A 14,669-nucleotide genomic window follows, 5' to 3' on the forward strand; every position below is an offset into this window, starting at 1 on the left:
ATCATTTACCCAGTGATTCAACAATACACTTGATACATCTAAAAATCATTCGGACTTTGGGTCTACTAGTCTGTATTATATTTCATTTATCGAAATGAATGGAAACACAGCTGCATTATGTCTATTAAGCATTCGCCGCAATATAAATTCCTGAGTCCCTGTTCAGGATTCAGTCAATCTGTCTCCAGCCAGCTGTCCAAATGAGAATTTTTTATGAAGCATAAATGTTTCGTTATCTCAGACTTTTAAAAACAGGTGGCAGAAAACAACCGTTTACTGCGGGTTTCCGAATCAAACGAGTACGCATTTCATAAGCGAGTCCTTCTGCAAATAGTTCAGAATACTGACGTCTTATGTCCGAGCTATTACACACCCGGCCTGCTCTTTTAAACCAGGCCTGAATATTCTGAGAGGAGAGAACCTGTTTGAATTTTCAGACGCCGAGGCAAAACTTAATTGATTGTACAGCCCGTTTCGGTAAGAGAAAAAAGCTAATATTGTTTGCTTCAGTCCTATGAACATTGTACATTAATCGTCGTACACGTTGATAGATAGATAGATAGATAGATAGATAGATAGATAGATAGATAGATAGATAGATAGATAGATAGATAGATAGATAGATAGATAGATAGATAGATAGAAATATAAAATGCTACAATTTATACACACACAAACGCGCTCACGCTCCTACACACGCGCTGTGTGTAATTAACATGCTGTTAATTCCTGCACACTGTAAACAAATATCATTTTCAAAAAGGGAATTACCGGAGAATCAACTTGGAAATATTAACATTAAGGATAAAATATAAGGATTCAGCCCTCCGTTTTAAAACATGCTCGTTTAACGCTTATAATAATCATGAATAGGTCTTACCGTTATATTGACTGTCAGTGCTCTGTGCAGAATAGTCTGTATGAACAATAATTACATCTAAACCTTTGGCCTGACACCGAAAAGTCTGGTATATTTTAAAAAGGAGCCTTTGTTATGCGTAGATTTCTTTTAGCATATGTCTGGCCTCACTTTAAGTTCGTTTCAAACTGAACCTGGAAGATACAAACTTATGTTAAAGTAATTATGTGTGAACATCTTTTGTGTCATCATAAGGATTGAGCCAGACTAACAGCTGAAGTGTGAACCCCCACCCCCTTAGCTTCAGGATGTCTGAGCCGTTGGCACTGAACATCCGTGTATTGTCCATTGTCCGGGTTCACATCCATGCCCTTGGCAGGACGCCAAAAAGTCCAGTAAGACATGGGTTTAAAGATCATGATCTGGCCTGATCCAGGGGACCCAACAGTCGCCTCTAAGCTGTGAATTGTTCCCAAAGGTTTTGGTTTTGCCAAGGAGTGTTTTAAAACGCATTTCTCTATCCCCAGAAGTCCGATGTGTTTAAGGCAATCTAACTTGGATGGAACAGGGCTTTTTTAAAATATACAAAATATACATCCGAGGCTTGATTTTTTTATACGTCTCAAACGTTCTTTAAAAGGGCCCTGTTGCCTATTATTTAATGGTGTGTGTGTGTGATTTTTACAAGGCTTATATCAAACTATATTTAAAATGGGATGGAATAAGGGCTTGTTTTAGATATACAGTAATCCCTCCTCTATCGCGGAGGTTGCGTTCCAGACCCCCCCGCGAAAGGTAAAAATCCGCGAAGTAGAAACAATATGTTTATATGGTTATTTTTATATTGTCATGCTTGAGTCACAGATTTGCACAGAAACACAGGAGGTTGTAGAGAGACAGGAACTTTATTCAAACACTGCAAACAAACATTTGTCTCTTTTTCAAAAGTTTAAACTGTGCTCCATAACAAGACAGAGATGACAGTTCCGTCTCACAATTATAAAGAATGCAAACATATCTTCCTCTTCAAAGGAGTGCGAGTCAGGAGCAGAGAATGTCAGAGAGAGAGAGAAAAAAGGAAACAAAAATCAATAGGGCTGTTTGGCTTTTAAGTATGCGAAGCACCGCCGGACAAAGCAGCTGCAAGGATGTACAATGTAAAAGGTAGTCTTTCAGCATTTTTTAGAGGAGCGTCCGTATCCTCTAAGCCAGTGTGCGAACAGCCCCTCTGCTCACACCCCCTCCGTCAGGAGCAGAGAATGTCAGAGAGAGTGAGAGAGACAGAGAAAAACAAACAATCAAAAATCAATACATGCCCTTCGACCTTTTAAGTATGCGAAGCACCGTGCGGGAAGCATGTCACTTGATAAAGCAGCTGTACAGAAGGGAGCAACATGAAGGTAATCTTTCAGCATTTTTAGACGAGCGTCGGTATCGTCTAGGGGTGCGAACAGCCCCCCTGCTCACACCCCCTCCGTCAGGAGCAGAGAATGTCAGAGCAAGAGAGAGAGAGAGAGAAAAGCAAACAATCAAAAATCAATACGTGCTGTTTGATCTTTTAAGTATGCGAAGCACAGTGCAGGAAGCATATCTCTTGACAAAGCAGCCATATGTAAGCCCAGCAAGGAAGAGAGCAATGTGAAGGTAATCTTTCAGCGTTTTTTGAGGAGCGGCCGTATCCTCTAGGGGTGCGAACAGCCCCCGTGCTCACAATATATTTGAGGAGTTTTATTTAATACGTAATACGTGCTCTGGTTGGGTAGCTTCTCAGCCATCTGCCAATAGCGTCCCTTGTAGGAAATCAACTGGGCAAACCAACTAAGGAAGCATGTACCAGAAATTTAAAGACCCATTGTCCGCAGAAATCCGCGAACCAGCAAAAAATCCGTGATATATATTTAAATATGCTTACATATAAAATCCGCGATAGAGTGAAGCCGCGAAAGTCGAAGCGCGATATAGCGAGGGATTACTGTACTTCTTTATATAAATTATAAAGCCAAGGATAGATTTTTTTATACGTCTCAAACGTGTTTTCAAAGATCACTGTTGCCTATTATTTAACTGTGTGTGTGATTTTTAAAATCCCTTAACTTTAAAAGTTGAGTACAACCTTTACATATCATGGACAGAAGGTCTGGGCTCTCATGAGCGGTCAGCCCTCAGGGGGAGGGGCTTTGAGCTTACCTACCATTGTTTGCAGGGGCCACCCCCAGCAGGACACCCATCATCTTACAGCTATAGGCACTGGACAGTTTGCGCCTGCGCAGAACTCAGGCCCTGGACAGCTCGTACTCGAGGGCGCACAGGGGTGTCTGCCTGCTCCGAGAGTCTCGGTGTAGACAGAGAGAGCCGGACAGCATGTATTTCTGTGGGCTTCGTGCACCCTGCGGTGTGAAGTAAAGGCTTTTTCAGCGTAGAGACTGCCTGTGAGATGGAGAAGGCGGCTTGACTTAAAAGCGGTTTACAAGTGATAAAGCAAAGGTTAGATAGATATTTTAAATAATAGTCTGCTCTTGACAGTTTCCTGGGTCAAACAGGTGGGTGGGGTGGATTCAAGGAAGGGGCAGACATCCGTCAAACGGATCTTGACAGTTTCCTGGGGCAAACAGGAAGGGGTGGGGGTGGGTTCAAGGAAGGGTCAGACAGTTTCCTGGGGAAAACAAGAAGGGGTGGGTTCAAGGAAGGGTCAGACATCCGTCAAACGGATCTTGACAGTTTCCTGGGGATAACAGGAAGGGGTGGGGCTTAATGATGTCAATCCAAAATGGGCGGGGCTTAAGTCATCAATCATTTTTTGACAGAAAGTGCATGCATAATACTACTTACGTTCTAGATGAAACGTCAACAGCTAAGCAAAGAAGAAAGAGCAGCGCAGAGAAAAGAGACCCAAAAGCGTTGGAGAGAAAAAAAGTCACATAAGTGATTATGAAAGCAGTGGAATTCGAAAGGCTCAAACAAACGATGGCGTGATAGACATGCAGGGAAAGGTACAGAATATGAAAGCAGTAAAATTCAAAAGTATTGTAGCATCCCAGCCAGGTTGAAGCCTTTTTTGTTTTAAGTAACTGTTAGGTCCGATTGAGGGAGGGCGGAGTACAGCACGGAAGACTGATAGCGGGGTATTGATTGATATGGTAAGGGGGGGGAGCGACACCCGGGGGAGGAGGGGTTGGAGAGGGTGCTAGAAATTTGTGTTTGATGTTATGAAGTAAAACTTTTGTGACACTTTATTACGTCAGTCGCTACAGGATCATAAAAAAGATAGTAAAGATCGCATTAGCGCAAACAAAAGGTAATTAATCATCAGAACCAGGTGTGATTGAAAAAAATAGCAGGACAAATCAAGGTCAGAAATAAAAGGCAAAGAGTGGAAAACAAAGTCTTTTCGCCTTTGCATCATTCAATGCACAAAACATGGATTTACACAATAATGGACCATGCACTATGAGAACCTGTGGTCCTACAACAGTTAAAGCAATGACAAGTTTAATTTCAAAGAATATACAGTTTGGTCAGGTGTATATGTATGATCACGGAGAAGCGATGTAAATTTTAACAGGCGACAAGAAAGGTAATGTATATATTCCACGATTAACATTAGACACCAAAGGAGATCGTGATATGCCATTCGTATTAAAATGTTTACAGTCTTTTAAAGCTGAAAACAAGTGAATTTGAAATGTTGAGCTGTAGCTTGTGTAACACTTAACAAATTATCTAAACAGTTAATACCCATTAAGGAACCAATATTTATGTGATGTAGCACTGTTTTCACACGTGTATTATAACAGTGCACTGTGAAAGTACCTTCCAAACAGAAATTTACTGTGTAAATCAGTTTCTAAGTGATAAACTAGCTGTAACACTTCTTGCCACTTGCAGTGCTTTTCAGCTCTTATAACGCGCCCTACTGCATTCAAGATACATTCACCTATAACTCAGTGCCCCATCAAAATATTGATGTAAAAATAGTGCTACATGATATAAAACATAGTTCCCTGATGGGTAAGAACTGTTTGGATGGTTTCCTAAGTGTTACTCAAGGTAGACTACAACATCTGACATTCACTTGTTTTCCCCATTGAAACGTATTAGGCGAAACTGAAGTGAAGCATTACGCAATGTTCCTTACCTTCTATGTATTGAAACCACTTGTACCACATGTGAAAAGCTGGTTCTTAACAGAACTTTACTGTGTACATCCGCTTCTAAGTGATGAACCGGCTGTAACACTTCTTTTAACTTGCAGTGCCTTACAGCTTTTGTAACTAGTTCTGCTGCATTCAAGTTACATTTAATTGTAACTCAGAGCCCCATTAAAATATTGATGTGAAAACAGTGCTACATGATATAAAACATAGTTCCCCAATAGGTAAGGACTGTTTTGGATGGTTTCATAAGTGTTACTCAAGGTACACTTCAACATCTCATATACACTTGTTTTCCCCATTAAAAACGTATTGAGCGAAACCGAAGTTGAGTGTTACGCAATGTTCCTTAACTTCTATGTGTTGAAACCACTTGTATCACATATGAAATGTTGGTTCGTAACAGAACTTTACTGTGTAGATCAGTTTCTACGTGATTAACACTAGAATTACCAGAGCCTACGAAAAAACTCGTATATCCGGCCCACCTTAAATCGCTTCTTAAAACCTTTCTCACCTCTCCGCCAGCGTCTTTTGTCATCTAAATGTACTGATAAAGACAAGCTGCCAGCAGCCGGCTATTCCATCCCCCCAACGACTTAGAACGTAAACAGGCTTTTCCCAGCTCTTGCCTTGATTGATTACCTGGGAGTGAAGTGGAGTTTTAGAGTAGAAATAATAAGACTGTTATTTGAAACACACGCATTTCATATGTGTTGCATTTCTACAGTAATCTGTGTAAACACATTGTTAAAACAGAAACGTGTTATATATTCTAGTAGCAATTGACAAAATGTAGGCATAAACTATATAATGTATGAAGCCTGAAGTCCAAATATCAAAGAAACACTTTCACAAAAGGTACAAAAAAAAGCCACCGCCAAAAAAACCCGCCTCAGTGTGAGACATTGACACGTATTAGCTATCACTGCTTCCGTGGCGCAACAGTATCAGTCACTGACTGGGAATCAGAAGGTCATGAGTTCGATCCTGCACAACTCCCATTTGAGAAGTGTTCTTATTTTCACTATTTTAGAATAAAAAGATACATTTGATTTCAGTCTGTAACAGCTGGTGTAATTTATGATATTTGTAAAGGTTAGCTTTATTTTTTTAAAATTCACTTTTCATTGTCTCAGTCGCATTCAGGATCCATCCCTACCGCCCCCCACCTGACACTGCTGTTTTTACATAAAGACGCGCTATAGTTCTGCAGTGTATCACGATACATACGACCGCGTGTTTTTTTCCCCCAGTATTGCTAGTCCCCACGTGTTGCCGTATGCTGTTTCTTTTGTACTCCAGGACATGCAGAGGAAAGCATAGTAAAGAGCAGTAACTTCAGCGCTATATGCAATCATCAGACACTCCCCATCTGATACTACTGTTTTCACATAAAGACGCGCTAAAGCCCTGCAGTGTACTTGTGACTGCATTGTCGTACCAATGCTTGCGAACTGAAGTGTCTGCATGCACGTTTCGTGGCATTATACGTGTATTTTTTGAGCATGCCCATGTAGCTCAAACACAGGAACATATGTTGATGTAAAAGTATAACAAAACAAGTGCACTTTTATTCAAGACTATAACCGAAGAAAAAAGAAAGCAAGTTACAGTAGGTGGAATGCTAAGAACTGCTGATTTCCATTCTGTGCTATATAACTGTTAACATTTGAATCTGATGATTGCATATAGCGCTGTCTGATTTAGTGTGCGCAAGAACATGCAGGTGGCCAGTTGCTGAGTGCTACAACGCACATTTTAAAAAAAGAAAGAGACAAATATATGTGACGTTTTGGAAGAAATCATTTTATGACGCGAATAGTACCAATCAGAAAACATCGTCGAAGTAATGCAATATTATTTGAAAACGAACAGCGTCAGGTTGGGTGTGAAGTTATACTGGCGCTGTTTGAGTCAGATCAGAAGCTGAATAAGCTGAACAAGCTCATGTTCTGACTCTAAGTAAAAACTATAACTCAGTGCCCCCTGAAAATACTGATGTAAAACTGTTCCAAATGATGTAATACATAGTTCTCTAATGGGTAATAACTGTTTGGATGGTTTCCTAAGGGTTACTCAATGTACACATCAACATCTTAAATTCACTTGTTTTCCCCATTGAAATGCTTTGGGCGAAACTGAAGTTGAGTGTTACTCAATGTTCCTTAACTTCCACGTGTGGAAACTATTTGTATCATATGTGGCATGTAGGTTCCTAACAGAATTATACAGTGTAGATCAGTTTCTACGTGATTAAACTGCAGTAACACTTCTTATCATTTGGAGTGTTTTTAAGCTCTTGAAACGTGCTATTGTGAATTCAAGTTACATTCAGCTATAACTCAGTGCTCCGTGAAAATACTAATGTAAAACTGTTCTTAAGGATGTAAAACATAGTTCCCTAATGGGAAGGTTGCCAATGAGGAGTGGTGGTGCAAAACGGGAGTGTTGTGGTGCTTTGAAAGTGCTTGTTAGAACTGTGTATTGCCTGTGGGGTTCATGGGGGAGACGTGCCCCACAGGTGAAGAAAATAAAAGTCTCTGTGTTTTTTACACGTGCCTCTGTGTCAGTCTGTGTTGGGTCGGGTGCTATATAGTTATAATTCACAATGTATTTGACAGATCAAATACATTGTATTCAAATAAAGGAAACACTATTCCAGGTAGAAAATAAAAAGAAATTTACCCTCACCAATCCAAAGAAGCACTTTTAAAAACACCAAAAATAATGAGAGAAGATGAATGGTGCGGCAGTGGTGAGGGCTCTTATGACTTCTCCTTGTACTCATCAGCCAGATTGTGAATATTCTCCTGTGTTTTCTTTTGAGACACCAGTTTATTAATACATTCCAAAAATGTACAGGTTAGATTAATTGGTAATTTGAAATTTTCCCCCTAAAAGAAAGTGTTGATTTATTTATGAACTTGCCCAGAGGCAAGTGTTCCATTCAGAGTTAGCTCTTGCAAGAAATGGGTGGACGTATTTAGCTACAGATAGCCTTAGCAAACAAAGATATAGCTAACATTTCAGTGAAATTATACGGTGAAAAACTAAAGGTGATGCCAGTTATACATTTGAACTAAATTGGTAACCAGTTAACTATTACCAAATAAGAGTCCAATGGTACCTTTATTTTGAACATATTAGATGGATTGTCCACAATGATTTGTTTTTATTATTAATACTATTTATAAGTTCTTAATATGTGAATGTACCATTGCTATATCCTGAAATGGACTACTATATGAAAAACTATGTGTGTATTGCCTTATTATATTCCTTAATAAACTGTTTTGTTATGCTGGTCTCATAATTTAAGAAAGCCAGATGAAAACAGTAGTATATAAATCCTTAACCCCTATGACATTTAATAAAAACACACATCCAAATGCATAACTTCTGTGACTCTCTGACTACACTAATGATTTTAATATCAAGTATGGCATCATCAGATTTAACTAATTAATTTCCTTTTTGTATAAATTCAGTATCTAGAAGCCTAATAGTTCTCAGTCCACCAGGATCACAGCAGGTAAGGCTGCTTTTGTTCTGTCATTCATTTTCACAACATGCTTATTCCAATACATGGTTACTTTAAATGCACCTACACTCTAAATTGTTATTAATTTAAGTTAAAATAAATATCATGTTGCATTTCCAAAATAAATTGTGATTTTACAGCAAATAAGTAAAACATGTTGAGATGTATGTTAAATTAACATATAATAAACATGTGTTATTTATTTATTTAATACAAACACATACATCCATACATTTTCTGAATGTGCTTATTTAAATTTCAGGGTCGATGATAGCCAAAGTTTATCCTATCAGCATTAAAAGTAAAGAAGGAACCAGTCCTGGATGGAACTTTACTCTAAAGAAAATATGTTTCATTTAAAATTAAATCTGAAATGTATTAGTGGTAGTCATATGACTGACATGTTAATTTAACCCACTATACTTCAAACACAAAGCAGAGTGTTAAATTCTGCAGTTTCTAAGTTTCAGACTTCTTAGTCTGACTGACATGCTAGTTCCTGCCTGGGTGGAATTTGCACATTGTCTGTGTTTGTGTGGATTTTTTCCACAGATTTTTGTCCCCTTTTGTAGGTGTTAATTTTATTTTTTGTGTTAATTGTAATTTGTGTAAGGTTAATTTGCAACTCAAAATGACCCTGTACACGTGAGTGAGTGAGTTGAGTGATGGTCTGATATGCCATGGTATCTTTGTTCCTGCTCTGTGCTTAATGATGTTGGGATAGGATATGATCTCTGTAACCATGAATTGGATTAATCATGTTTGATTATGAATGCAGTTATAAGAAATTTCAAAGTTCTTCACTTTTTGATTATCGCTTCATCGTTTTATTGGGTGATATTAGGCATATATCAGAATACATTCTTATTCTTTCCTAGTTCAAAAATGAAGTTCTTTTAAAGCACTAAATACTGTGCCATTAAGTATATACTCGTTTTACCCCACATTTCTTTTCCCACAGAAATGCCGGACCTGTTAATATGAATACTATAGTATATTCGATTCAGTCCACCCAGCGTACTGATGAGCTGTCTGTTCCAGGTTTCAGTAACCAAACAAAGTCCATCCTGAAGATTTCACTTGTTCTGATCGTTTATATTGTAACCAACTATATAAATGGAATGCTTATTGCTGTTTTTTATAAACACCATATATTCCATAGGAACCCTCGTTACGTTTTGTTTATTCACATGGTACTGAATGATGTGTTGGAACTTACTATTGCAATCATCATGCATATTTGGACTGAGATTGTCTATATCATGCCAGTGTCATTCTGCTACTTTTTAATGGCAATTGCAGTTACCACAACCTACAACACTCCCCTGAATCTGGCCTTTATGGCTCTCGAACGTTATATTGCAATCTGCAAACCACTGCATCACCCAAATATCTGCACTCTCCGCAGAACGTACATCATTCTGAATATAATATGGCTGATCAGTTTTCTTTCTCCGGCATCCGACCTTATAATTATCTTAAATCTAGAGCCAATGAACTTCTTCAGTACCGATATCATATGTGACAGTGACAGTTTTGTTCGAACGTATTCTCTGTCTGTTAAAAGGGACTACATGAGCTTTACATATTTTGCATTTGCTTGGCTCACAATGGCTTGCACATACATTCATATTGTCATTACAGCACGATCAGTCAGTCGCTCTGAGAAATCTTCTGCTAGAAAGGCATACAATACAGTACTGCTACATGCCATCCAGCTCACTTTGAGTTCACTCATGTTCCTTGATCCACTTGTCAACAATCTTTGGCTGTACTATCAAAATCAAGATCCAGGAGATGTACAATATTTTACATATGTATTAATAATTTTGTTTCCACGTCTTTTGAGTCCTCTCATTTATGGAATAAGGGAGGAAAATTTCAGAAAGTATCTGAAAGAATATGTGAAGGTATGTGCTTTAGTAAAAGAAAGTCCCTCCAGATAACAACAAAAGAGAAAAATAGTAAAATCAGGTAAAAATATACCTAGGGTTATAACACTGAAAAATGTTGTTCCTTAAACCAAAAATATCATGACCTTCCTTAGCAATGTTTTACATACATTCAAAAGCAGAAGAATTTAACTGAAAAAAGGTCTTAATGATTAATATTCTTGATTCCAATAAATGTTTTAGATATACAGCAGTAACTGAAAATAAATATGCAAAAGTAATATGGGAAAACTTTCTCAAAAAATCAAATTTTTTCTTATTTCTACACTACTGCCTAGAATAGTGAAAATGGTCTACATTTGTCTTCTATTTCTTTCGGCTGCTCCCGTTAGGGGTTGCCACAACAGATCATCTTGTTCAATATCTTCCTGCCCTCTACATCTTGCTCTGTCACAACCATCACCTACATGTCCTCTCTCACCACATCCATAAACCATCTCTTAGGCCTTCCTCTTTTCCTCTTGTCTGGCAGCTCTATTGTTAACATCCTTCTCCCAATATACCCATCATCTCTCCTCTGCACATGTCCAAACCAATGCAATCTCACCTCTCTGACTTTGTCTCCAAACCGTCCAACCTGAGCCGACCCTCTAATGTATTCATTTCTAATCCTGTCCATCCTCATCCCACCCATTGCAATTCTTAGCATGTTTAACTCTGCCACCTCAAGCTCTGTCTCCTGCTTTCTGACCAGTGCCACCGTCTCCAACCCATATAACAAAGCTGGTCTCTCTACCGTCTTGTAGACCTTCCCTTTCACTCTTGCTGATACCCGTCTGTCACAAATTACTCCTGACACTATTCTCCACCCATTCCAACCTGCCTGCACTCTCTTTTTCACCTCTCTTCCACAATCCCTGTTACTCTGTACTGTTGATCCTAAGTATTTAAACTTATCCACCTAAGCCAACTCTACTTTCTGCATCCTCACCATTCCACTGACCTTCCTGTCATTCATACACATGTATTCTGTCTTGTTCCTGCTGACCTTCATTCCTCTCCTCTCTAGAGCATATCTACACCTCACCAGGGTCTCCTTAACCTGCTCCCTACTCTCGTTACAGATCACAATGTCATCAGCAAACATCATAGTCCAAGGGGACTCCTGTCTAATCTCATCTGTCAACCTGTCCATCACCATTGCATTTATCTAAATAGTTATAATGTAATTTCTGAGCTTTTGCCTCTAAAGGCATCCTGTAATTCAGTATCTGAAAAACAGAACGCCATTTTATGGTATGCAGCCAAAAATACTGTCAGAAACTTTATAATTAATGTGTATTTTCCCATCTACAGTTTACAGATGGTCATGGACTCCATAGAAGTTTCTCCTTTCCTACTTTATCAGACTGTCTTTCAGATAACAAAAATTTTCCTTATCCACTTACCCAGCCCCCTTTACTTTTCTGGCTACAGTCATTTCCTTTATAGTTCAGGCAGTTATTTAAATACAACATGAGCAGGAATGTTAGTTATAATGTAATTATAACTCACAACGGTAAATGTTGTGAATCCTTTGTTCTCTGATAGTTTTTGACTATATTGCCTCAAAGGCTTGGGTTAGTCATTGTGCTTGTTCTATACTTAATGAATATTGAATGCTGCACATTGTTGTATACTCTTGTTCATTGCATTACCTCATATGTACTATAGTATAAAGCAGGGCAAACTACATATTGTCTGATTGCAATCTTTGTATTCTCACTGGTTTTTCATTTAAGCAACCAATGTGAAAAACAAGTCCACTGTGCTTATTAGAAATTGAAAATAAAACCTCAAATAAACATTACCATGTTGCATCTGTCTATGCTTAAAACATCCTTATATCCATTTACTGAACCTTCATTACCCAGTTTTAGGCTGGCATGGAGTGGGAAACATTGTGTATATCTTGAAAACATATCTTGCAATTTTTATTTTTCTTCAAAGAAATGGCAACTGCATTAGAACAGACCAATTGTGACAAGAACAAGTCATTCAAGCCTAACAAACTTGTCCACCCTATTCACCAAGATTGTCCAAAATTACAACAAACTCAAGATTTGAAAGTCCCTAATGTCCTACTCTTCACCACACTACTCATTACTTTTTCTATGTGTCTATGGTTCTTTATGAGAAAAAAAACTTTCTGTGCATAATCTGCCCTTTACAAGCTTACAACCATTTTGTTTTTTTCTTGTTGTGGAATGCATTTTAAAGTAACAGCTGGGATACACTGCAGTAATTCCAATCATAATTTTAAACACTTTGATCATTTCATTTTAATATCTGATTGCCTTATCTGTAAAGACTCAGCTCCTTCAATCTCTCCTCCAAGCTCAAACTTCCTAGTCTTGTAATTAGCCTAGTTGCTCTTCTCTGGACTTTCTTTAACACTGTTACATCTTTTCTTGTAATATGGATACCAAAACTGTACACAGTACAACAGGTGATAACCTAATTACTGCTTTATATAACATAAGCATTCCCTTGAGTTTCGTCAAGCTGAACAGGAGTCCAGTGTTTGCTGGGAGTGTTGGAACACAAAGTTGGATTTTAGACTCTTTCGTTTAGCTACAATGGTCCTTAGCTACTAAGAATCTAATATCAAAATCTTTTTCAGTTAGTTGGATATTCACTGAATAAGAGAGTCTTTAAATACTTCTTAAACATAGTAAGGGAGTTAGCACTTTGGATGCAGGTGGAAGGTATTTTTTCACCAGCTGGAATTTACTCAGAATAAGAGTCTGGATGGAGATTTGATATCCTATGGAGTTGGCATCGCTAGATACCATTCACTAGTAGAACTGATTGGGTGAGAGGAAAAACTTCACTTTATGCATGTCTCAGATACTGTCTGATCTTGTTGATGTTATGCAGAGTGAATCAACATGAACGATAGAGACAGAGAGTTGCAATGTGGTCAATGAAGGAGTGCTGGAGATTGAATCACTCACCAAGGTTGCGTATTGAATTGGTAAGTGTTAGTGACGATAAGCCAACCTTTACAGAGATAGGATGTTGAATAGATACTGTAAGCTGGATTGGAAAATAAGGAGATCCATCTTTATGAAGCTGAGCTACAATCTTGGATTGCCTTGCCTTTAGGTAATTCCTTTTGTGCTCCATGTTGCTTCTTGGCCTAATAAGCATTTTTTGTTAAAAATAAATCTTTTATTTTATTAAGATTTTAATGGCAATCTGCCCCTAGTGGGCAATTTTGGAAGTATATATGAAACTTCTGTGCTTTTGGGACTGCAAGTTCATGACAGGATATAAACCATCTGAGAGCAGTGCCAGTGTTGCCAAGGTCAGGGAGTGTAGCAAGGATAACCTAATGGATAACTGTGTCAAAGATTCAGCTAGTTATACCATTTCAGCAACAGTCAGTAGAGCCATCTTGGTAGAATGACCCCTCTTGAAGCCTGATTGATTAGGATCAAGTAATCTGTTCTACAGTATAGTAAGAATGAAGAGACTTGGTTTGTGGTATGTCACTGACAGTGTATATTTCCTGCCTCATGAATATTTTCTATTATTGTTTTGCTTATTTTTGAATTATGATTTTCATGTTTTCACGTAGGCAGCACAGTGGCGCAGTGGGTAGTGCTGCTGCCTCACAGTTTGGAGACCTGGGTTCGCTTCCTGGGTCCTCCCTGCGTGGAGTTTGCATGTTCTCCCTGTGTCTGCGTGGGTTTCCTCCCACAGTCCAAAGACATGCAGGTTAGGTGCATTGGTGATCCTAAATTGTCCCTAGTGTGTGCTTGGTGTGTAGGTGGGTGTGTGTGTGTGTGTGCCCTGCGGTGGGCTGGCACCCTGCCCGGGGTTTGTTTCCTGCCTTGCGCCCTGTGCTGGCTGGGATTGGCTCCTGCAGACCCCCATGACCCTGTAGTTAGGATATAGCGGGTTGGACAATGGATGGATGGATGTTTTCATGTAATTTGTGGTATATTTGTTCATTATTTAAAATTTATATGTCTTGAAGCTTACATATGTTCTTTGTGTTCTTTGGGTTGAAACCCCAAGAGGTGGATCCATCGTAACATCACACCTGAGTGACCATCATCCTTCTTATCTTTTTATCCTAGCAGACGAAACAGCTTCCCTCGGATTGTCATTAAAAGTTGCATGGAATTATTATAAGCATTGTTTTTATTGTGTTTTCTGTGGTTATTGGATTTGTT

General features: G+C 38.7%; 1 protein-coding gene and 1 pseudogene across 1 annotated transcript in view; both read left to right on the forward strand.

Moving 5' to 3' along the window:
• Positions 1-14,669, forward strand: part of LOC127529442 (odorant receptor 131-2-like) — a 442,990-nt gene that overhangs the window by 83,037 nt on the left and 345,284 nt on the right. The gene's annotated exons all lie outside the window — the stretch shown is intronic.
• The window catches only part of LOC114658434 (uncharacterized), a 24,908-nt pseudogene continuing 19,983 nt past the window's right edge, over positions 9,745-14,669 (forward strand).

This window comes from Erpetoichthys calabaricus, chromosome 10 (assembly GCF_900747795.2).
Source record: "Erpetoichthys calabaricus chromosome 10, fErpCal1.3, whole genome shotgun sequence".
NCBI classification, from domain to species: Eukaryota; Metazoa; Chordata; class Cladistia; order Polypteriformes; family Polypteridae; genus Erpetoichthys; species Erpetoichthys calabaricus.